This window comes from Cupressus sempervirens, chromosome 7 (genome assembly GCF_028749045.1).
Source record: "Cupressus sempervirens isolate cs-2001-9-10 chromosome 7, ASM2874904v1, whole genome shotgun sequence".
In the NCBI taxonomy this organism is placed as follows: Eukaryota; Viridiplantae; Streptophyta; class Pinopsida; order Cupressales; family Cupressaceae; genus Cupressus; species Cupressus sempervirens.
Genome location: NC_143124.1, coordinates 521,519,379 through 521,532,082, shown reverse-complemented (window position 1 = coordinate 521,532,082; position 12,704 = coordinate 521,519,379).

The window sequence follows — 12,704 nt, the reverse complement described above, 5'->3', positions numbered from 1 at the left end:
CTTTACATCTGTATATAAGAGTTTTTAAAAGTAGGTATATGCATAGGTGATGAACTCATAGATTTTCCAAAGCATTTCTAGTAGCTTGACCCAATCCCAAATGTACTAGTGGTGATTTTATTAGATTTGGATATATCACTAGTACATTTGTGGTTGGGTCATCTCCCAACAATACTTTGAATAATTTTATGTACTTTTCACCTATTCATATTCCTTCTCTAATCAACTCTTATATATAGGTAAAGGTTGTATATGATGAAGATATTCAAAAAATTATTGGTGGTCAAAACTGCGTGGTGGGTTTTAAATAGGGGATTTATTAGCTATTTTGATTATATATCTTTTGGTCTTTTATCTATTTTAATTTTCTTTCTTGTTCAAGGAATTACCTTTTCTTATAGGAGTAATAATTCTGACATATCCCATAGTCTATAACTTAAAAACCTGATAGACATCTCTAATAGACATGCAAATATGTGCTAGAAATTATGTTTTTTAGATCTTCCTGTCTTCCACGGTTATGGATTGAGGTTTTAATTGTCCCTAAATTGCTTCCTCAAAAGTACCATGTGTGTATGTGAGATAGTTGAAACAAAATCACTTGAGAAAGACCACTACTGATATTTGCTATTAAACTAGGGTTGCCTCCTACATTTCCTATAACTAAAATATTGACCTAGTAAACACATGAAATTAGAATTCATAATGATTATATTTACATAATGCCCATAATCAAGTCCACAAAATACATACCTCTATTGGAAAACATGCTTCTTTTGAACATAATGATGATGAGATTTCCTTGAGGCACTTCTAGATTTGATAGAGGAACTTCACAAGCCAGAAAAATGGGACCAACGACTAATTCATTCCAACAAAGAGCACTATCATGATCTACAAGTTCAAACAATATCCTCTTTTATTCTCAAGAAAGTAAGGTCAGTAATAAAATGAAAATATAGAGTAATAAGAAATATAAAAGAACATTATGGATTTATTAACATTTTGTGAATATGAAACCATGCCACGAGTCCACCGATAGATGCTGATTCATAAATTAATATTACACCCTATTTTTACCTTCAATAATTAAACTTCACCATTAAGTTAATATTCTAAAGATTCTACTCAAAATATGAACTATAATGCACAAGATCAATCTATCAAACAAAATCAAAGGAATACTAGATTCTAATACCATTATGGACCAAATAATAGTTACAAACTTTAAGTAACTTTATAATTCAATTAGTAACAATGCAAAAAATTGAGATTGAATCCAATACCTCTTTAGTAACAAATAGTGCAACCATCCTTATGTAAGGCTCATTGGATCCAAAATTCCATCAGTTTCATCAACATTACATCTATTCATCAAAATTCAAAATAAGATATTCATCAACATGGTATCCAAGCTCTTCTACCAAAACCTAGGATCGAAAGTAGATGAGAATAATGATTACACTACAAGAAAAATAAGATACATTGTATAAAAATATGGATTTTGTGTGGGGGCCAAGAAAGAAAATACTTCCATCAATGTTACTTTATTCGATATAACATCCTTAGTTAACCATCCTCATTTTATTACCTTTCTTGATCCATTTATTCCCCATTTCTTACTTTTCTATGCTAAAAAACCCACTTCCTTACATGACTGAAAGGGATAAAAAGAAAGAAAAAGATAGAAAAGTAGACAAACCTATAACAATAGATAATGATGAGACTTTCTTGGAGAATACTGAAGAAGATTTTCCTCATCAACCACAGAACAAAGATCTACTTCAATTTGTGATGCAAGAATTGGAATCAATAGCTTCACTGATAGAGTACTCTAAGAAAAAATGTAAAGTCTTAAATTTGAGTCTAATTCATTATATAATGTTAGACTTGAAATAATAACTTTAAGTGATGGTAAAAAAGGAGTCAATAATATAATTGGTAAAACACTCTAACAGAAGACATAAAGTCCTATAAAGTATGTAAGTTCCAAAGAATAAAGAAAGGAATGAATGTATTGAAGTGAAATTAGTAAGATATCAGGTTTACTACAGGTTTCCATGACTATTCACTCTTTTATGAGTTTCTTAATGATTGAAATGTTATTAATGTATTAAGAAGAGAGATACATTATTGTTCTTGAAGTCAAATTCCTATTATTGTAGATGGTAAGTGGTGCAAGGGCGCCCACATGAAGAAATTTTCTTATATATTTCATCTCCAAATGTACACAACTCCACCACAAATGTTAGATTAGGTTGTTTCATGTTAACAAGTCTTTTGATTGCATCAAGTTGTAATAAAGGCCTATTTGGTAAGGCATTGGAACGACTTGGCATCATTATAGGACAACATGTCCAAGTGTCAAATTTGTCCTATGAGCATGTAGATAGGTTACTAGTTTATATTTTTAAGATCATTTAGGTATATTTAGAGGGGTCACAATATTAGGAGGGCATATTAGTTTGAACTTTTCAAAAATTATCAAAGTTGCAAAAATTGTAACTTGACAACTTTTTGTAAAAGTTTCTAAATTGCAACTTTTGAATTGCAAGATAGAAGGCCGATAGTCTTGGCACTTTAACAAGCCTTCCAAGCATTGAGTCACACACACACACACACATTAAAAAAATTGAGGATATATTTTAATGAAGGATTGAAGGAGTTTGGATCAATTTAGTATGTGAATAGTTAAAGAAATGTTGTAGATATTAGTTTTCCACAATCCATTAGAATTATTCACTGTATTTTCTGGGTATTTTGTGTAATGATATTTGCATCAATGTTTTGGATCACACTCTGTGATCCATTATTAGGATGAGAGAGCTAAAGGAGAAATGCTGATTTTCCAATATATTTTGTTGTTTCCAGTCTTGGTACAGATGTGTATAGATTGTACCATGCTTGAAACTATCATCCATGTATGTGTTGGAAATATAAGAGGAGTAACTATGAGGGGAGGGGTGAATCAATTACCACTAAAATAAATCCCAGATCCTTTAGATGCCAATACAAATCAAATATTTTATTAAATTGTATTCTGTTGTGAATTGAAAAACACACATGCACTCAACTTACACAAGAAAATGCTATAACTTGGTAGCTTCTTAACATGAAAATCTTTAAGATGTTATCTTTGATTAATCTTACTTAACTTAGTTGCATACACATGAAATAAATAGAATGAACACAATAGACACCAAGATTTAATGTGGAAATCCAATTTAGGAAAATCACCAATTGCAATTAGTTACTGATTTTCACTCTTCTGAAGTGAGCCCTATTAGGATCCAACCCAATTAAAGGTTACAAAATACATTGTTAGGTGTGACCCTATTAGAAGATTTAATCACCTTGTTAGGATTGGCCTTGTTAGAGGTCTTTAGAGAATTCAATCTAGAAATGCCACATTGTTAGAGGATTTACAAATAGTTGTTAAGCCAACTCTATTAAGAGATTTAAATTACTACTACAATAGTTAGAAAGTAAAAATGAGATGACTTGATTTCTAATGCAACTAAATTTTTGATTATAGATCTCAATCCTAGTGTCATGCCCAAAGTACGAGGCAAAAACACAATTTTTTTTTTGATATAATAATTAGAATGCTCTATGTTGATAAGTTTGTGACCAAAGTTAAAGAAGAGATTATCTACACATCAACTTAAGTTACATATCTTGAGAGGGAATTTTTTTTTTTTTTTTTTGTTAAATTAATATGCTCGTTATTAAATTGACATCAACAATCGTTATTAGATTAAGATTATCACAATATAAAGAGATTAATTGATTGCCAAGCAACCCACACTTAGATTTTAACTAAACAAATCTAACTAACATTATCTAAATAAATTGATAAAAATATTCTACTAAAATAGAACTAATCTCTAACTTCCTCTTACAATTTAAGCACTAAAAACAAAATTTAATTAACCTTTCCATACTTTATTTAATTTAGGATGAACTAAAACAATTTATAATAATTAAAACAAAACACTAATACCAATATTTAAATTAAATGTTATTAATGTGAATCTTAAACCAGACATAATTTTAATTAACTAACAACTAACTAATTTAATTTAAAACTAACTAAATTTAATTTTGATCTAACCACATACAAAATAATTGACTAAACTTTAAATAAAACTTAACTCTAACACATACTAATCTAACACAACTTTAAATCTTAATTAAAAAAATTAAAACTAACTAACTAAATCATACTAATAAAATAATACCGCTAAATATATATATTACATTTAAAAAAAAAAACTTTAAACAAATAACAAAATTAATAACTAACTTAAAACTTTAATTAAACTATTACTAAACTACACTGAACTAACATCATAAAAACTAACATATAAAATATATACTAACAAACCTACACTAACCTATACTAACACCTAACACCTAACACTAACACCTATTACTACCTTCCTATACTAACCCTTTTCCCCCCTATACTCTACTCTCCCCACATGACAGGTCGACCCCCGCCTCCAAACCCCCAAACCCTACACATTTCCAAGCACTGGTACAGAGTACAACACCCCGTCCAATGGAAACAAGCGTAGACCAAGATGGGTGGTGACCAATGGAATTTGAAGGAGGGAAAAAAAAGATGTAAAAAGGTAAAAAGGATGCCAATGCTTTCCAAGAAAGCTTTACCCCTACACAAGGATGAAATGAGGGGACAGGGTGATGTCACCCTCATTATCATTTGTTGACTTTGTTTATATTTTACAACATAAGTCTTTTCAAACCTTATATAAGAGCTGCATCCAACAAGGGGATAAAGGAAGCATTGAAGAAATAAAGTAATATAGGTAAGAAAAGATATTAAGGTAGTTTTAATATGTTAATACTCTATTTTTGAATTGTTACACTTATTTATAAATTCATTAATTTAAATTTATATTTTTCAATCAAAATATAAAAAGGAATTCTTTTAAAGATTCTCTGTTGTTATGAGGGGAAATAAATTGTCTCTCCATACAAAACCCAGAGAGTTTTTACTCTCTTGGAACATTTTTTTTTTGTCAATTTTTTTCTAAGTATAGATTTACAAAGCAATGCATTTTTTTTTCAAGGTGTATATTTTTGAATGGATTTAAAACATAGATTCAAAAGTTTGTGTCACATTAATACCAGATTTATTTGATCTCCTAAACAACTTGAATTGAAAAATATCAACCATATCCATTTTTCTTTCCTTAACATAATTTTCATTTTTAACATATAAGGAAACTTGAAATTTTTTCTGAACTAAACCATCATCATTTTATCCTATTTTGATGTGCATCCATATAACTGAAAATTACGATTAATTCTCATGATAAGCAATATTACTCAATCACCATTTTTATTGGCCAACCTGATTCAAAGGCTCAGCCGAGAAAGAACTAGGAAGAAAACCCAACGTCGTTGCCATTACAACAAGGTTTTAAAATACAAATTACATAGGATTCCAATCCCAAAATTTCAACAATTTAATTGAATTTCCTTCATGACCCTCATCAAGGGTTTCAAAACAATTTCTGCAACACATTTCTTAGAACCGTGGAGGGAATGGAATCTGATCAGGTGACAACAAGCATGACCAAGAGACAAATCAAACATGCATATTCATACAAGGTTTTTACAATAGGATTCATAATGAATCAACACTAGGGAAAGGTGGATTCTTCCAATAGGAGAAGTCAGACACAACACCAAAATAGATGCCCAATCGGGGCTATAAACCAAGAACTTTCATTCTTCCATTTTAACATGCCAAACTCATATGAGCTGTGTGCTGACAAGTAGGGGCCCATAACATCCTACCCTCTCTCCCTCTTCTCATCCTGAGAAGAGACTCTACACTGGTTGGAGTCCAACTAAAAAGACCTTTCCCAAAATTGGTCACTTCTACCCTATCCAAGGGTGAGTAATACCAAAACACCCATACAGGAAACTTCAAAATTCAAACATAAACATGAAAGGAAAACATTCAAAAAAACATGGTTGCAATCCTTCCCAACATACCCAACATACATACAAGCATCCAAATAACAACACCATAGCATAAGCATGAAACAAGCATGAAAATTTGAACAAGGGAGATGAAAATTCCTACCTTCACAAAGAGGTAATGGCAAATGAAAAATTTGAGTAGAGCCTTTCCCTTCCTTCCTTCACTCTTCCAAGACTCCTCTCTAAAAGTAGAGATTGGGTAACAACCTAAACTACTCCAAGAAGGGCCTCTAAATAAGACTCAAACTCAACCACTCAAAAAGGAAATAACTTCTCCCACCCACCTACAAATCTAGAAGTTCCTAACTCAACCCATACTATGGTTAACCACTAAGTTGAGTTGAGGTGATGCAACTCATGGTAGCCACTTGCAATTTTCGCACAAAGGCAAAAATAGACTTTTTTAGTGACCTCAAAAGTCAATAAAAGGGGCTTAGGGGTTGGAAAAGACCCCCAACCCATACCCATACCTTTTGGGTTTAAATAGTTCATGTTTTAAATCCTTAGGAATAGGTTTGGAACCAAACAAGAGCTAGAAAAAAAATTAGGACCATCTAACAACTCTAAAAAATGTAGATTAAGCATTAATCCAGATTAGGGTGACTAAACTCGATTAAGAACCAAATTAGCAAAAAGACAATAACTTAATCCAACTTAGGTCCAAAGGTTACATAGCTAACCCTAACTAGCACACTGAAGAACATAAGAAAATTCACGAGTGTCAAGTGACACTAAAAGAACATAGTTAGAACATTAACAATTACTAATCACAGAAAAATACATACATACATCTCACAATGTAATTTAGTTATGAAGAACAAAGTTTCCACAATTAGCACATAGGGATCAGTTTTGTTCCTCCGTCAGATTTCTCAACTAAAATATCCTGCACACTCATTGCACACATCAGTAGTCCCATAAAATCACATGCACATATGTATATACGTATTAGAAATCACATAAATTGAAACATACATCTTAAAATCAATCAGGGTTTCTTTCATCCTACTTATATCCTTAATCGTAAAAATTCCATAATCAATGTGTTAATCTTGCATTTACTTATTTCGTCAACATACATGTTCATAAAGCATTAAATGATGAACTCAAATATTTGAAAGTAAACATCACACAACATGAAATAATATAATATGTTCAAAGCATCAGAAAATTTCCCGACATCTCGAGTCGTGAGTATCAAAATAATAATAAGATATCACTATGCTATGATGGGTCGTGGTGAGGCCTCACACCTAGCTTTTATACTTGATCCTTCCTGATCAAATGTATCTTTGCAACTCAACAAGGATATTTTGATTATCCTTCTAATTCACTTCCTCTAAGCATCATCAAATCTTCTATTATGTTCCACACATTCAATTCTCAACTTGAACTTATATTTATATCTTACACATTATCAAGTCAGCTTGAATACAACTTAGAATAATCAATATTCATATCCTCAATTGGATAGAACCAACAAATAATCCAATTGAACTCAATATGCCAAAACAAGAAAATCCTTCGTTAGTTGACCATGCTCGGTAGACACTAACTCAAAAATTATTTTCTTTTGTTAACCAAGTGAGCTTGGTTAACATTGCATATTCACAAAGTTCCTTTGGTAACCATGTGAACTCAATTAACATTGGTTCCATCCTACATTTTCTTCATTAACTAAGCAAGCTCGGTTAACTATCAACTTTTACAAACTTTCCTTTGATGACCGAGTGAACTTGGTAGACACTGCCTTTTGAACTAGGTCAACTCTAGAATGCTTAGTAGACACTGAAAACTATCTTCAATGCCCAAGTGAGCTTAAGATACACTGACTAGAAATGATATGACATTTTGTGTAACATCAAAGACAATGCACAATTAATCAATTATTTTCAACAATCTCCCTCTTTGGCATTGATGGCAACACAACATGTCATAATACAATGAAATTTTAGAGAAAGAATAATTACGAAACATATCCTTAGTTTCATTTTGATTCTCATCCATGAGAACTCCCTGTATTATTGTGAACTCCCTCTACCTTTAGTTTCTCACTTTATCAGTAAAACTCTATCTTCAACATCTTTTTCTAATAGAAAAATTTCTTTCTTTAATATTTGACCAAGTTCTCCTTCTTTGATATCTTCCTCTTTGTCATCTCTTGAAGTGATAAAAAATTTATGAGATATGACACAAAAATTCTCCCTCTTTGATATCTTATGCCAAAGACAATATCCAACAAATATTAGTGTACCTTATGTACTAATTCATATGTAATGTGCCTTTGTCAATATTGCATCAAATGGATGATCTTCAACATGCTCTAGTTGATGCATCACCAAACAACATTTAGTGAGCTTTATATAGGGGAATGACCCCTAACTTAACTCTTAGATACAAAAATGCATCCTTAGGTAATGACTTAGTGAATATATCTATAATTTTCTCTTTATTATTTACGTATTCCAATCTTACTTCTTTATTTTGTACCAATTTTCTCATAAAATGATATTTTATAGCAATGTGCTTGGTTTTGGTATGCATAACAAGATTCCTTGATATATTAATTACACTAGTGTTATCACAAAATATAACCACTGGATCCTTGATCTCTATCTTCATACCTCCCAACAGTTGCTTGAACCAAACAATATTTGAACAATTATCTGTTGCTGCCACATATTTTGCCTCTATTGTGGACTGAGAAATATAATTTTGCTTCTTGCTTGTCCAAGATACTAGTTTTTTACCAAGAAAGAATGCTCCACCACTTGTGTTCTTTTAGTCATCAAATTGCTTTCCCAATCAACATCTGTGAATGCTTTCAAATCCAAATTGCCTCCTTTTTTATACCATAAACCATATTGTTCAGTACCTTTTAGATACCTCATGATTCTCTTGATTTCCATCATATGAATTTCTTTGGGATTTGCCAAGAATCTTGCCACCATACCGAATGTTAATGCAACGTTAGGCCTTGTGTGCATTACATATTGCAATTTTCCAATTATTGATCCATAGGTAGTTTGATCTACTTCTTTGGAATCATCATTTTTGGAAAGCTTATGTCTAGTAGACATAGGTGTTCCAACAAGTTTGAATCTTCCATTCTAAAATTCTTTAGTATCTCCTTCATATATTTTGATTGAGTAATGTAGATACCATCTTTCTTCTACTGAATTTGCAATCCAACAAAGAATTTGATCTCTCCAAACATAGACATCTCAAATTCTTTACCCATCTCCACTAAAAATTCCTTGCATCAGTCATTATTTCCTATAAATAAAGTGTTAACCACAAATATTTCTACCAACACAATCTTCTTATTTGGTCCTTTTTTGATATATAATCTATTATTATCATTTGTTCTTTGAAAACCAATCTTTATCAAGTAGTTATGAAGTCTTTCATACCAAGCTCTGGGAAATTGCTTGAGACCATACAACACTTTGTGTAATTTTTAGATCATATCTCTTTTGCTAGGATCTACAAAATCTTAAGGGTTTTCTATGTAGACTTCCTCATCAATAATTCCATTCAAGAATGTAGATTTTACATCCATTTGATAAAATTTAAATCCTTTATGTGCTGCATATGATAGTAAAGTTATAGCACTTTCTAATCTTACAACGAGAGAAAAAATTTCACCATAATCAATACCACCTTCTTGAGAATAACCTTTACATACTAACCTTGCTTTGTTTCTTGAAACTTCTCCATCTTCATTTAGCTTATTTCTAGATACCCATTTTGTGCCAATTACATTTTTATCCTTTGGTCTTGGAACAAGATTTGAAGTTTTATTGTTCTCTATCTTTTCTATTTATTCATTCATAGCTTCAATCCAACCTTTGTTATCCAAAACATCTTTAACATATCTAGGTTCAAATTCAGCAAGAAAACATGTACTTTTCAATTTTTTTCTTGTCATTGTTCCATGTGACTTGTGTCCAATGATCTGATTAGGCGCATGGTGCTTTCTGCCATATCTTGCTAACACATGTATTTTGGATTTTGAATTTGTTCCACTGACCTCTTCATGATCTTCTATATTTAGCTCGGGTCCCACTTGTTGGAAATATTATGATAGGCTAAGTTATTGATAGGGGAGGGATAAATCAGTAATTTAGAAAACTTTATCCTTTATTAGAAATTAATCCTTTATCTATATTCTAATCTAATTGCATGCATGAGAAACTAAAAACATTAAAGCATACATAACACTTTTGACACACAATTTTGGTGACCCAGAAACCTTCCAAATAGAAAGTAAAACTAGGATGGGGATGATATCCACAAGCTTCAATATTGTAGTACAAAGTTGGCCTATTAAGGCTTACAATGATCACTTCTAATGATCTACCCTGTTAGAAGCAATAAGGATTGCTAGGTCCACCTTGCAAAATGATTTACAAACATATAATGAAGTATGCACTCAATCAAGAGATTTACATAAGACTATTAGGTCTACCTTGTTAAATGTTTTGATTGATCCACCTATTAGGATGAAGTAGTAGTTGATCTCTAATCTAAAACTTGGTTTGCTAAATGAGATTCCTCTGAGTGTATAAATTACCTTGCTATGATAGATAAACCTTTGCTACTCCTTATACTATTGTAGCCTTTGTAATTCACTCTTTTTCTCTTTTCTAATTATTACATTCTTTCTATTCGATTATTTGGATGTGATATAATACATTACATATAAACCAATCTAGTTACACAATTACAAAGTCAGCCACAATACAAGTTTACAAAAATATTACAAATTTGGCCAAAGCATAGAAACTTAGGTTTTGAAGACTGACTCAGTGAGGTTCTGATACTTGACATCCATTATCAATGCTCAACATCACCATGCACTTAGTATACATAGAATCTTGGTCCATACTGATCAGTTCCAAGTAGTCTTGAACTCGGTCTACACTAGTGACACAACAAGTACTATGAAACTCGACATATAAACTTAATCACTTGATTCACACTACATAGCTTGGTCAATGCTATCACTTCGAGCTTAGTATAAATTGAGTCACTTGATTAACACTAGGTAGCTTGGTTAAAACTAGACTCACATCAAATCAGTTGCAAACTTGGTAAGCACTGCACAACTTAGTTTGCACTAGTAAACTGGACAAACACCGAGATGCTTGGTTTACACTGTTGATCATCAACATAGTAGTAAATTCTTGGTGTAAATTGAAATCTATCCAAAGGACTCAGTAGCAACTATAGAACTCGGTATCAATTGAAATGCTTGGTTAACACTATTAACTATACAATATGCTCGACATGAGCTTACAATCTGAATAAGTGTATGTCAATAATAACAAACATGATTGGAATGTCAACAATCTCCCCATTTGGCATTACTAACAAAAACACTTATCAATAAAAAATGAGCTCAAGAATATATTTATCCATGACATTATGTCTCCAACTCAGTAGAGTATACTATGTTTGAGATTTTTTAAAATTGGTTTTGTAAGAGCTATACAAAAATGCTCCCCCATACACAATATACAATATACTATACATCTTTATACAATATACATCTAAATGAATCTTCTCCAATCTTATTTCAATTTTCTCCCCCTTTTTCCTTACATCTTCTCACATCTTCTCCACTATATTTTCTCCCCCTTTTTGCCTTTAATTCCAAAAATTTATGCTATATATTTACATAGTAATGCCAAAATGTGACAAGAAGTCTGAGTGTACCTTTAGGATAAGCACCGAAGTCTTGTCCCAATTCTCTTGCAAGACCTTGCATGTGTACAATGCAATCTACACTTCTGCTACCAATTCAATCATGTGGTTTGCAATGGAGAAGGTATTGTCATCGATGAGAATTTTTGAATGTGCAATGTGCTTTTGTAGTGCATCCATGTTTGGGAGAATCATATTCTAAATATCTATCAAAGTTGATCTGATTCTTGCTTCTTCCCTAAGCAATTCTACCTGCATATCTATCAAAAATTTGATCTTATTGAAGTGGGTAGAGCTTGAACTTGGGTCAAGCTGCAATTGTTGTGCACTTGTCTTTAGATCCTCATAAATTTTAGATAATTTATCGCTTATCTCTTTTGTGAAAATTGATGTATCACATAGCTTACTGGAAAGAAAAGATACATTAATGCAAGAGGTCTCTAGAGAGCCTAAAATAGTGGATAGGTCTACTTGATGAATGGAAATTTGTTGAGTAATAAGTTATAAAACTTTATTCTCAAACTTTTTCTCAGCTTTTTGCAATAATTTGTCCTACCCATCCAAATCTTCATTATATTTCTGGACTACCTTTGCCAACTGATACAAAATTGGTTGAGAAGTATCAACCTCTATGCCTAGAGCCTCTACTAGAATTTTATGAGCATCCTCCATGATTTTGAACTCTTTGTTTCTTTCTTCTCTAAGCCTTTGCTACTTGACTTTCTTTTGAATTAATTGTTCAAATATTTGCATCTAATCTAGATTTAGATTTGAGATGCCCCATTTAGGAATGGAAATCTCCTCATCAAGATCTATATCCTCTTCCTTTTCTTTGCCTTTACCCAAAAATTTTGTGCTCAGTTGAGGCTTGGTCTCAACTGTCCTTGCACTTATTGCTTGCATACTAGGAATGGAAACAATTGTGGAAATGGTAGGACTCACTACTAAAATAGATACTACACTCATTGAAATACTAG